At 41.1% G+C, this 12946-nt stretch overlaps 1 protein-coding gene across 9 annotated transcripts in view; it reads right to left on the bottom strand.

The window, feature by feature from the left end:
- Window positions 1-12946, bottom strand: part of CFAP20DC (CFAP20 domain containing) — a 219565-nt gene that overhangs the window by 131644 nt on the left and 74975 nt on the right. The window lies entirely within an intron of this gene.

Raw genomic sequence — 12946 nt, 5'->3', positions numbered from 1 at the left:
AATTAGCAATTCCCAAAGGAGAAAACATTTAATTTGAATATTTGTGTGTAACTAACTTTTTTTAAGTCAACATAGCCTTCTTTTCTACTTTTAAGTGAGTTTATTGGGGTGACACTGGTTAACAAAATTACACAGGTTTCAGGTGCACAATTCCACAACACATTATGTACCACTCTATTTAGGTTCACCACACCAAGTCAAGTCTCCTTCCATCACCACTTATCCCCCCATACACTGGCCAACACCTTCCCCAACTCCCTTCCCCCTAGCAATTAACAAACTGTTGTCTGTGTCTATGACTTTCTATTTTTTGCTCAATCCCTCCACCCCCCGCAAGACTCCACCCTTCGGACAACTGTTAGCCTGCCTCTATCTATGAGTCTCTCTCTCTTTTGCTTGTTAGTTTTCATTTTGTTCATTAGATTCCACATATTAGTGAAATCATATACTTGTCTTTTTCTGACTGGCTTATTTCACTTAGCATAATGCCCTCTAGTTCTATCCATGCTGTCACAAAATAGAAGGTTTCCTTTTTTTTTTTAACAGCCTAGTAGTATTCCATTGTGTAAATGTACCATAGTGTTTTTTTTATCCACTTGGCTGTGTCCAAATCTTGGCTATTGTAAATAACATTGCAATGAAGATAGGGGTGCATATATTCTTTCGAATTAGTGTTTTGGGGTTCTTCAGATAAATTCCCAGAAGTGGAACAAGTATATCATAAGGCAGTTTTATTTTTAAATTTTTGAGGTAACTCCATATTCCTTTCCACAGTGGCTGCACCAATTTGCATTAACACCAACAGTGCACAAGGGTTCCCTTTAGTCCACATCCTCATTAACACTTATTTGTTGATTGATGATAGCCATCTGACAGGTGTGTAATGATACCTCATTGTGGTTTTAATTTGCAGTTCTCTGATGACTAGTGATGTTGAGAATCTTTTCATATGTCTATTGGCCATCTGTATGTCTTCTTTGGAGAAGTGTCTATTCAAGCTCTTTGTCCATGTTTAAAATTTGGTTTTTAGTGTTGATTTTGATAAGTTCTTTACAAATTTTAATATTAACCCTTATTAGATGTCTTGGTGAATATGTTCTCTCATTCAGTGGGTTATCTTTTCATTTTGTTAGTAGTTTCCTTTGGTGTACAAAAACTTTTTAGTTTGATGTAGTACCATTTATTAATTTTTATTTTGTTTCCCTTACCCAAGGAGGTATAGCAGAAAAAATATTGCTATGAGAAATGTCCGAGATTTTACTGCCTGTTTTCTTCTTGGATTTTTATGGTTTTAAGTTTAACATTAAGTTTTTAATAGATTTTGAGTTTATTCTTATAGATGATGTGAGTCAGTCTAGTTTCATTTTTTTTTTGCACAAATATGTATAATTTTCCCTACAACATTTATTGTATGTTTTTGACTCCTTGTCAAATATTAATTAACTATAAAGGTATACATTTATTTCTGGGCTCTCTATTCTGTTCCATTGATCTATATGTCTGTTTTTATGTCGGTAGCAAGCTGTTCTGAATACTATGGCCTTGTACTATAGCTTGATATCAGGTAGTGTGATTCCTCCAACTTTGTTCTTCTTTCTCAAGATTGCTTTGGCTATTTGGGGTCATTTGTGGTTCCATATAAATTTTTGAAATATTTGGTCTAGTTCTGTGAAACACACCATTGATTGGAATTGCACTGAATCTATAAATGCTTTGGGTAGTATGGATATTTTAATGATGTTAATTTTTCCTATTCATGAATATGGTATGTGCTTCCACTTATTTGTATCTTCTTCAATTTCTTTCTTTAGTGTTTTCTACTTTTTCAAATACAGGTCGCTTTCATCCTTGGTTAAATTTATTCCTAAAGTATTTTATTCTTTTAGAAGCAATTGTGAATGGGATTGTTTTCTTAGTTTCCCTTTCTAATTGTTCATTATTGATGTATAAAAATGCAACTGATTTCTGTATATTTATTTTTGTATCCTTCTATTTTACTGAATTGATTTATCACTTCTAGTAGTTTTCTGGTAGAATCTTTAGGGTCCTCTATATACAGTATCATGTCATCTACAAATAATAACAGTTTTACTTCCTTTCCAATTTGGATGCCTTTTATTTTTTTTTCCTGTCTGACTGCTGTGGCTAGGACTTCCAGTACTATGTTGAATAAAAGTGGTGAAAGTGGACACCCCTGGCTTGTTATTGATTTTAAGGAAAATGCTTGTAGTTTTTACCCGTTGAGTATAATGTTGGCTGTGGGTTTGTCATATATGGCTGTTATTACATTAAGGTATGTTTCCTCTATTCCCACTCTGCTGAGTTTTTATCATAATCGGGTGCTGGATTTTATCAGGGGCTTTTTCTGCATCTATTGATATGATCGTATGGTTTTTATACTTCCTTTTGTTTATGTGGTGGATCACATTTGTTATTTGTGAATAATGTAGCCATCTTGCATCCCTGAAATAAATCCCACTCGATCATGATGTATTGCGGGATCTAGTTTGCTAATATTTTGTTGAGAATTTTAGCATCTATGTTCATCAGGGAAATTGGCCTATAACAAAGCATTTTCTGTAGCTCTTTCTTTCCTCCCCTGCCCATGTTTCTAATCACATTATTTACTTCCTCTACGACACTCTACATATTTTTCTGTAGAAAACTATTACTGAACAATGGTAAGAATAAGTACAGTAAAAATTAGATGAGATAATTTCAGATTATGGCCATAAAGCTAAAAATTCTACCCTACCTGCACTATACAATGCCATAAAGTCATCTAAAGAAGCAATACACTATTTCAATCCACAGAGATAGGGTTTAAAATGTGAAACTACTACATAGTTTTACACTTAGATGTATATAAATAAAAGTAGTATAATATCTGCCCCAAAGCAATGTGCTCAAAGTGGGATGGATGTGCATATGGGGCCGAAGGGTGCTATACAACCATTCATTGCAGTGCAGGAAGAAACTACTAAAACTATCTTTCATCCCACCCCTTTAAAATGTTATTTCTGTGCACATTTCAGTACAGTAATATATTTATATAATTTGAAATAAATAAATGTGCCTATGTGGTTAGTGTGCACAAACATTTTAACAATAGAATACAGGGTCAAATATATTTGGAAAGCATTGTCAGAAGTAATTCTATCAGCTCTCTTCTATAAGAAGCTCTGATTATGGAATAGAAGAAAAGACTATATAGAGGTTCTGGAAAGAAAAAGGTGGAAAAGTTTGTTTGATGCATCAAACAAAAAGTTTAGTTGAATCAACCAAAAACTCATTTGAGACACAGTTTTATTAAAGGTTTGCTTTACTTGTAGGAATAAAATTATATAATTTTTATTTGAATTAGGTAAGGATCAAACTCCAAACAGAGAAACATTTGAGTATATACCATTTTCTCAATATATGAAACAATAAGAACATTCATTCATTCATTCATTCATCCATTCACAAGTTCAACAAATACCCATTGAACCAGGCAATAACCTGGGAATACAATGCAGAATAAAATAGTAAAAGGAAAGGCAAGGTCCCTATCCTCTTGGAGCTTCTATTCTAGTGGAAAAGGCAAGTGGGAAAGTATAAAGAGACAACATACATGCAAGTATCGTAGTGCAATGAAGAAAACATGTAAGAGACTAAGCTAGAAAAGATGAAGAAATAACCTGACAGGAAAGCCAGCAGGGGTAGCACCTAGAAGGCAAGGGAGGGACATGAAGTAGGAGTCAAGGCATGCAGGGTCTTTATGCCAAGGTAAGGGATTTTTAAATTTACTAGGAGCCCAGTGCACGAATTCATGCACTTTGAAAGGAACTGTGAGCCACGAGGCTGTAGTGGGCACAGGGGCGGGTCGTCGCCCATCCTCTGCACCCCAGCCTGGCCTCTCCCGTCGCGGCCATGGGTCCCATCTGCCAGCAGCCCCGCTCCCGCTGCTGCCACTCCCACGTGCTGATGGTGCCGGCCCCACTCACACCTGCTGACGGCGCGGAGCGATTGGGGCCAGCGCCAGCAGCAGGTGTGAGAGGGGCTGGCACCATCAGCAGGTGTGAGCGGCGGCTGCTGCCTCGATCTCCCCTCAGGAGCAGGGGGAGGTAGAGAAGCCCTCAGGGGCAATTGGGGCTGGCAGCTGCTGCTCACACATGCTGACAGGCTGAGCAACCGGGACTGGCGCCAAGCACTGGCAGTGGGTGCAAGTGGCAGCTCCGGCGCCAGCTGTGGGTGCAAGCGGGGCCATCACCAGCAGCGGGTGTGAGAGGAGGCTGCCAACCCCGATCGCCTCTCAGGAGCAGGGGGAGGTGGAGAAGTCCTGAGGGGTGATCGGGGCCAGCAGCCGCCACTTGCACCCACTGATGGCACCAAGGGACCGGGGTCAGTGCCGGCAGCGGGTGCAAGAGGCGACTCTGGCACCAGCAGCAGATCCAAGAGGGGCCAGTGCTGGCAGCAGGTGTGAGCGCCGGGCAGGACCACAGAGCAAAGAATTTTCAGTAACCAGCAGAGGCTCGCCCTGATGACAGCAACCGGTGCCCTGCCTTTGTCTGGCAGCCCCACTCACCTGTTCCACCATCCCATCGCAGCTGACGCCTGTCATGTTCTGTGCTCTGCCACCTGCTGCCGATGCCCGCCATGTTCCATGTGTGCCCCCTGGTGGTCGGCGCACGTCATAGCGACCGGTTGTTTGGTTGTTCCTCTGTTTGGTCTATTTGCATATTAGGATTATATATATATATATATATATATATATATATATATATATATATATATATGTATATGTATATGTATATGTATATGTATATGTATATGTATATATATGTATGTATATAGACTAGAGGCCTGGTGCACAAAATTCTTGCACAGTGGGGGGGTGCCTTAGCCTGGCCTGCACCCTCTCACTATCTGGGACCGCTGGCTCCTAACTGCTCACCTGCCTGCCTGCCTGCCTGATTGTCCCTAACCACTCAACTTCCTATCTGATCTCCTCTAACCACTCTACCTGCCTGCCTCATTGTCCCTAACCACTCACCTGCCTGCCTGATTGCCCCTAACCCCTCTGCCTGCCTACCTGATCACCCCTAACTACTCACCTGCCTGTCTGATTGCCCCTAAGCTCGCCTACCTGTCTAATCACCCATAACCACCTCTGCTTGCCTGCATGATTGCCCCTAACCACTCTGCCTGCCTGACCACCCCTAACCACTTTGCCTGCCTGCCTCATTGTCCCTAACTGCTCGCCTGCTTGCCTGCCTCATTGCCCCTAACTGCCTCTACCTCGGCCCCCGCAGCAGCAGCTTCATCTGGAATGACGTCCGGAAGGTCGTTCGGCTATCTGGTCTAATTAGCATATTACGCTTTTATTATTATAGACTGTTCACAATAGGAAGCTATTAGAGTCAACATTCTACCCAGTATGATAAATGGATATGACAAAAATAGTTATGTTCTCTTTTATTTCTTTATTGGGGTAAAATTTGTGTAATTGAAATGCATAGATTTTTGTGTAAAATCTTAAAAAAAAAATTTTTATTTAGCTTCATTCTTGAAAGTATTACAGGATGTCCCTGATTTTTCCCCATTTGGCCCCTCCCCTGGCCCCAGCCCCATTCCTGCACCACCCCAGGCCGTCACCACACTATTGTCTGTGTCCATGGATTATACATATCCTACCTAATAAAGATGGAATATGCAAATTGACCATCACACTGTCACAATGATGGTGGCGCCCATAACCACAAGATGGTGGTGCCCAGTACCCTCAGCCCCACTGGAGTCCCACAGTCCTTTTAGCCGAGGGCTGGCCCGAGGTGCAGGCAAGCCTTGGATGGCAGCTGCCCAGCCTACACCCGAAGCACAGGCAAGCCTCGAATGGCAGCTGCCCAGCCACCCAGGGCCGACCCGAGGTGCAGGCAAGCCTTGGATGGTGGCTGCCCAGCGACCCAGGGCCACCCGAGGCTCAGGTAACCAGGGCCGGCAGAGCTTGTGCTGCCGGCAGTGGCAGCAGCAGAGGTGTGATGGAGGCATCACCTTCCCCTGATGGCCAGGTCGCCTCCTGAGGGCTCCCAGACTGTGAGCAGGCCGGGCTGAGGGACCCCCACTCCAGTGCATGAATTTTCATGCACCGGGCCTCTAGTATGCATATAAATTCTTTGCTTAATCTCCTGTGTTTTGATAAATGTACTAGTATACGCACATGTAATTACCACTCCAGTCAAAATATAGAACATTTTCATCACCTTAGAAACTTGCTTCCTGTCCCCTTATTGTCAATCCTCACTCCTGATTTCTATCATCATGGGTAAGTTTTATCTGTTCTTCAACTTCTAATAAATATAATAGTAGACTATATTATTTTGTGACTAGCTTCTTATACTTATCACATTACTAGGTGCCCGGTGCACAAAATTCGTGCACTGGGTGTGTGTGTGTGGGGGAGGGCGGGGGGGAGTGTCCCTCAGCCCAGCCTGCCCCCTCTCACATACTGGGAGCCCTCAGGCATTGACCCCCATCAACCTCCAATCGCAGGATCGGCCCCTTGCCCAGGCCTGACGCCTCTGCCAGAGGTGTCAGGCTTGGACAGGGGACCCCTATCTCCCCCTGATCACTGGCTCTGGCCCCCACCCAGGCCTGAGGCCTCTGGCCCAGGAATCATGCCTGGGCAGGGGACCCCCATCTCCCTCTGATCGCTTGCTCCACCCCCCGCCCAAGCCTGATGCCTCTGACCCAGGCTTCAGGCCTGGGCAAGGGGACCATCATATCCCCCCAATCCCCGGCTCCGCCCCCCGCCCAGGCCTGATGCCTCGGCCAGAGGAGTTGACCCTCATCACCCTCCGATCACCAATCACCGGATCGGCCCCTTGACCAGGCCTGAGGCCTCCGGCAGAGGTGTCAGGCCTGGGCAGGGGACCCCCAGCTCCCCGCGGTTGCAGGCTCCGCCCCTGCCCAGGCCTAACACCTCTGGCCTAGGCGTCCGGCCCGGGCAGCGGGGACCCGCAGCTGCAGTGGCCCCGCGATCGTGGGCTTCGCTTTAGGCCCAGGCAAGGGACCCCTAGCTCCCGGGACTGCCAGCTTCGACCGTGCCCAGCTCCCATCGCTGGCTCAACCCCTACTTCCTGCTATCACTGGCCAGGGCGGCAAAGGCACCTGATCTCCAATCATGGCTGGGGGGCAGGGCAAAGGTGGCCCCAGGGCCGCCTTTGCCCTGCCCCCCAGCTCTTAGCTCCCCCCTGGGTTTCCGATCACTGTCAGTGGCAGGGGGCTTCTTCCTGCTTTCCCTTTCGCCTCCCTGCATTGTGCCTACATATGCAAATTAACCGCCATCTTGTTGGCAGTTAACTGCCAATCTTAGTTGGCAGTTAACTGCCAATCTTAGTTGGCAGTCAATTTGCATATAGCCCTGATTAGCCAATGAAAAGGGTATCGTCGTACGCCAATTACCATTTTTCTCTTTTATTAGATAGGATGTTTTTGAGATTCATCCATATTGTAGCATGTACCAATAGTTCTTTTTTAAAATTGCTGAGTCTTGTCTGCAATTCATTTATCTATTTTCCTATTGATGGACATTTGTTTCCAATACTGGTTTCTTATGAAAACCTGTAAGAACATGCTTGTAGAGTCTTCTTATGGATGTGTATTTTCATCCTTTTGATAATTAAGAATGGGCTTACTAGGTCATTGGGAAAGATACACATATAACTTTATAGACACAGTTCTCCAAAGTGGTTGTCGTGGTTATACATCCTCACCGACTCTTGTTGCTATCAGACTTTATGTTGACCAATTCTAGTGGGTATGAAATGCATATCATTGTGATTTTATTTTCATTTTTCTTATGAATAATGACATTGAACACTTTTACATGTATTTACTGGTATATTTTGTGAAGAATCTCTTAAGTTTTTTACTCAATTTTTATTGGGTTGTTCTCTTATCATAACTGTAAGAGTTCTTTATATATTTTGGATACACAGTCTTTGTCAATACATATGTATTATGAATATTTTCTTGCCTATTATATTGATAGTATGTATTTTTAATCTTTTATTTGGAAATAATGTCTGATTTAGGGAAAAGTATCAAGAATACTACAGAGAAACTTATTTATGCTTTATCTAGTTTTGCTTATTGCTTAATGATGTCTTTTGATTAGCAGATGTTTTTAATTTTCATGAAATCCAGTTTATTATTATTTATATAGTGATATGCCTTCTATGTCCTAAAATATCCTTGCCTAGCCAAAAGTTGCAAAAATACTTTCCTATGTTTCTTTCGAGATCTTTATAGTTTTCATATTTAGTCTATGTTCCACTGTTAATTAATTTGTGTACTGTGTGAGGTAGTTTTGGGTGTGGGTCTATTTCTTTCTGTATGCTTAACCAGTCATCACAGCACCATTGTTAGAGACTCCCCTTTCCTCATTGAAATGCACTGGTACTTTGTTGAAAATCAATTGACTATACATACATACTAGCATGTGTTGATCTATTTCTGGGCTGTATTGATCCATTTGTTTTACTTATCCATTTGTTCATTCTTATACCAATGTCACATTGTGTTGATTACTATAGATTTATAGTAAGTCTTAAATTAAAACTAGTTCAAAAAATCTCTTGCCAAAACCAGTTTGGCTCAGTGGATAGAGCGTCGGCCTGCGGACTGAAAGGTCCCAGGTTCGATTCCGGTCAAGGGCATGTACCTGGGTTGCGGCCACATCCCCAGCAGGAGATGTGCAGGAGGCAGCTGATCGATGTTTCTCTCTCATCGATGTTTCTGACTCTCTGTCCCTCTCCCTTCCTCTCTGTAAAAAATCAATAAAATATATTAAAAAAAAAAAATCTCTTCAACTTGTTCTGTTTTTTGTTGTTGTTTTTTTAAAAATATATCTTGATTTTTTACAGAGAGGAAGGGAGAGGGATAGAAAGTCAGAAACATCGATGAGAAAGAAACATTAATCAGCTGCCTCCTGCACACTCCCTACTGGGGATGTGCCCGCAAGCAAGGTACATGCCCTTGACCAAAATCGAACCTGGGACCCTTGAGTCCACAGGCTGATGCTCTATCCACTGAGCCAAACCGGTCAAGGCTTTTTTTTTTTTTTTTTTTTCCCCAAGGTTTGTTTGGCCCTCGCTTTTCCATATAGATTTTAAGGCACTATCATTTTCTATTAAAAAAAAAAAAAGGTGTTGAGAGTTTAACTTGGATTGTGCTGAACTTAGAGATCAATTTGGGAGGAACAATATTGAGTTTCCCAATCAATTTACATGATATATCTCTCCATTTGTTTAGTTCTTATTTAATTTCTTTCACAATGTTTTACAGTTTTCAATTTAGAAGTCTTATACATCTTTTGTTAAATTTATTCTAAGTATGTTGTTTTCTGACATGACGAAAAAGCATTTGAAAATACCAATTACCAGGCAAATGTTACTAATATACAGAAATACCATTGATTTTTAATATATAGACCTCATTTCATGTGTCCTTGCTTAATTCACTCCTGAGTACTAACAGTTGTTTTGCAGGTTCCTAAAGATTTTCTACATAAATAATCAAGTCTTCAGTGAATAAAGACTTTTACGTCTGCTTTTCCCAATCTTTATACCTTTTCTTTCTTTTTCTCACATTATTGCACTGGCTAGGACCTCCAACATATACTAAATAGAAGTGGTGAGAGTATAAAATCTTGCCTTGTTCCTGGTAATAGTGTTCAGTAAGTTTCTATTAAATATGATGTTAGATGAAAGTTTCCTTTATCAAATTGAAGATGTTCTCTTCTATTTCTAGTTTTCTTGTGTGTGTGTTGTTTTTTTTAAATCACGAAAGGGTGTGATATTTTGTCAAATGATTTTTCTGCCCTAATTGAGATGATACTATTGTTTTTCTCCTTTATTCTGTCCATATGATTTATTTTCATAAGTGAAACCAGCCTTGTATTTTTGACAGACGTTTCAATTGTGCTAGCATTTTTTTGAGGATGTTTATAGCAATGTTCATGGGGGACATTGGTCTGTAATTTTCTTGTAGTGTCTATGTCAGCTGAGACCTGAGGGTGGCTGAAGGCCAGACCCAGGGTGAGGGGACACCTGGGTGGGAGTCTGCAGCCCCTGCTCTCCAATCACTTGTTACTTCAGAGAAGTGCCATCCCATAGCTTCCCCCAGCGAGTGTGCAGCAGTTCCAAGAATCCAGACCTGAACCCAAGGGGTGCAAGGGGGGGACCTGGACATTTTGTACAATGCGTTCCCAGGACTTGGGCTTCTCTATGAGGATTTCAGGGCCAGAGCAGGGTCTGCAGGGCGTCTGAGTTGGGTGCAGTCACCTTGTCTGGGCCGGCGCTTCTTGGATGGGGATTGGCCACAGCCACTTGCCCTCAGAACCTGCATGTGCCCAGAGGAGGGCCCAGGGGAGAGTGACGTGCACCATTGATCATGGACTTTACAGTGTATGCTACCACCTGGAGTTTAGAAAAATGATGTTTTCACACCCCCGCCCCCCCAAAAGCTAGTTCCATAAAGTGATCTGGAAAGTGTCTACTCCTCCTTTATTGTTGGAAAATTTGTTTACAATGGTGCTAGTTATTCTTTAAATATTAACAGAATTCATTCAAGTCTGAAATTTTCTTTGCAGAAAGATTTTGGTTACACATTCAATTCTTTAATAGATTATAGGGCTATTCAAATTTCTAATTTTTGTTTCAGTTTTGGTGAACTGTGCTTTTCATTAAAACTGTTGAGTTTATTGCCATAAAGTTATTTATATTTTCTCCTTCATTATCTTTTTAACATCAATAGGATCTGTAGGGGTATCCTCTCTCATTCCTGACATTGATAATCTGTATCTTCTTTTTTTATTAATCATTCCTGATATGGTTTATCAAGTTGATCTTTTTAAAGAAACAACTTCTGGCTGTAAAACTTCTCTATTCTTTTTTTTTTAAGATTTAAAAAATTGATTTTGGAGGGAGGGAGGCAGGAAGGGTGAGAGAAAGAGAGAAACAGCAATATGAGAAAGTAACATTGATCTGTTGTCTCCTGCACATGCCCTGACTGGGAATCGAACTCATAACCCCCTTTTTTTTTTCTTTTGGTGTATGATACTCCAACTGAGCCACCTGGGGCCAGAGCAAAATTTCTCCATTCTTTGTTTTCAATTTTATTGATTCTTATTTTATTTTTATTATTTCTTTCCTTCCACTTATTTTGGTTTAATTCATTCCCCACCCTCTCCACCAGCTTCTTAGGATGAAAAGTTAGATCATTAATTTTAAACATTTCTCTTAAAACTATAAGGTCTTCCCTTAGCATTATGTTACCTGCATCCCACAAATTCTAATATGTTATTTTTTTTCAGTTTGCAATATTTTTTCATTTCCCATATGATTTCTTCTTTGGATCTTGTGATATTTAGAAGTGTGATGTATAATTTCCAAAGAGTATAGTCTTTTCTATATATTGCATTGCTATTGATTTTTAATTTAATTCCATTGTGGTCAGAGAACATACTTTGTAAAGTTTCCTCTTTAAAAAAAAACAATGTAACAAGACACCGTATGACTCAGTATATGACTGGTAAGTGGTTTATATGCACTTGAATTTCTTTAATGCTAATATTTTAAAACTCTAAAACATTAAAGTCTATTTTCCCTTAAATCTATTTAATACTGATCTATCATCTATTGACCTTTAGCACAATCTATCATGTTTCTGGGCAATTTAGCACCTGTATCACAATTTCCTTTTATGACATCAGTCTGGATAATTTAAATATCCACATGGAGAATAAAACTTAATCTAAATCTAACCTATTCCATCTACGAACAGTCTCACTTTGTAGCCCATCATTACTAGGAATTGCTCGACTTTATGGTCTCCTATGTAACTTTTCCTCCTGATCCATTAATTCATTCAACTAACATTCAGTCAATGCCTTAGTAGCGCAATATAAGGTATTAAAGATATAAAAGTAGCTAAAACATGAAAATCATTATCCAGTATGATTTCCACTAGAGGGAAGAATCACCATTCTTTAGCTGTTTTTAGCATATTTTATAGACATTATCTTAAGTCTCAGAACAATCCTCACTGCAGGTAGTATGCTTCTTCTCTATTTTGCACATGGGGAAACTGCACTTTCAGGGCATGGCTCCCTTGAAAATGTCACATAAACTACAAATGTAACAGCTCCCTTAGGTATTGCTCTCTTAGGTACAGGCATACCTCAGAGATATTGCAAGTTCAGCTCTAGACCACTGTCGTACAGTAAATATTTTGATAAAACAAGTCACAAAAATTTTTTGGTTTCTAGTACATATATAAGGTATGGTTACATAATACTGTAGTCTAGTGAGCACAACAGCATTATGTCTAAAAAATGTTCATATCTTACTTAAAAAGTACTTTATTACTGAAAAATGCTAACTATCATCTAAGCCTTCAGAGAGTTGTAATCTTTTTGCTGGTGGTGGTGGTGGTGGTGGTGGGGGCGGGTCTTGCCTCCAACTTGTTAAAAAAAAAGGAATTATCTGTGAAGCCCAATGAACTGAAGTGCAATAAAACGAGGAATGCCTGCATTGCTCAGAAGTCATCTGTTAAATCTGGGCCAAAGTATATTCAGAAAGGACGGAGAGCCGCAGTGGCAGTCCTGGATCTCGTTCTGCTTTACGTGTGCTTCATTACTGGCTGAGATCTCGGATTCTTGTGAGTCTGACAATCCAACCCTTTGAGCTACTTCCTGTTCCTGGTTATGTTGTGCAGCCTCTTTAGGAAGCAAATCCTTGAAAGCAGAGTCCGAGAAAAGGACATAAGTATGAGGAGCTTGTTGGAGGGGGGGATTCCATGAAGCAGAAATGAGGTAGTAGGGAGAATGAGACAACAAAAGAAGAAAAGCTAAGATTAAGGACACACTGTCGATGACACTACTGTAGGTCTCTATCCCACCAGG

The sequence above is a fragment of the Myotis daubentonii genome, chromosome 14 (assembly GCF_963259705.1).
Source record: "Myotis daubentonii chromosome 14, mMyoDau2.1, whole genome shotgun sequence".
NCBI lineage: Eukaryota > Metazoa > Chordata > Mammalia > Chiroptera > Vespertilionidae > Myotis > Myotis daubentonii.
This window is presented reverse-complemented; position numbering and strand designations above follow the sequence as displayed.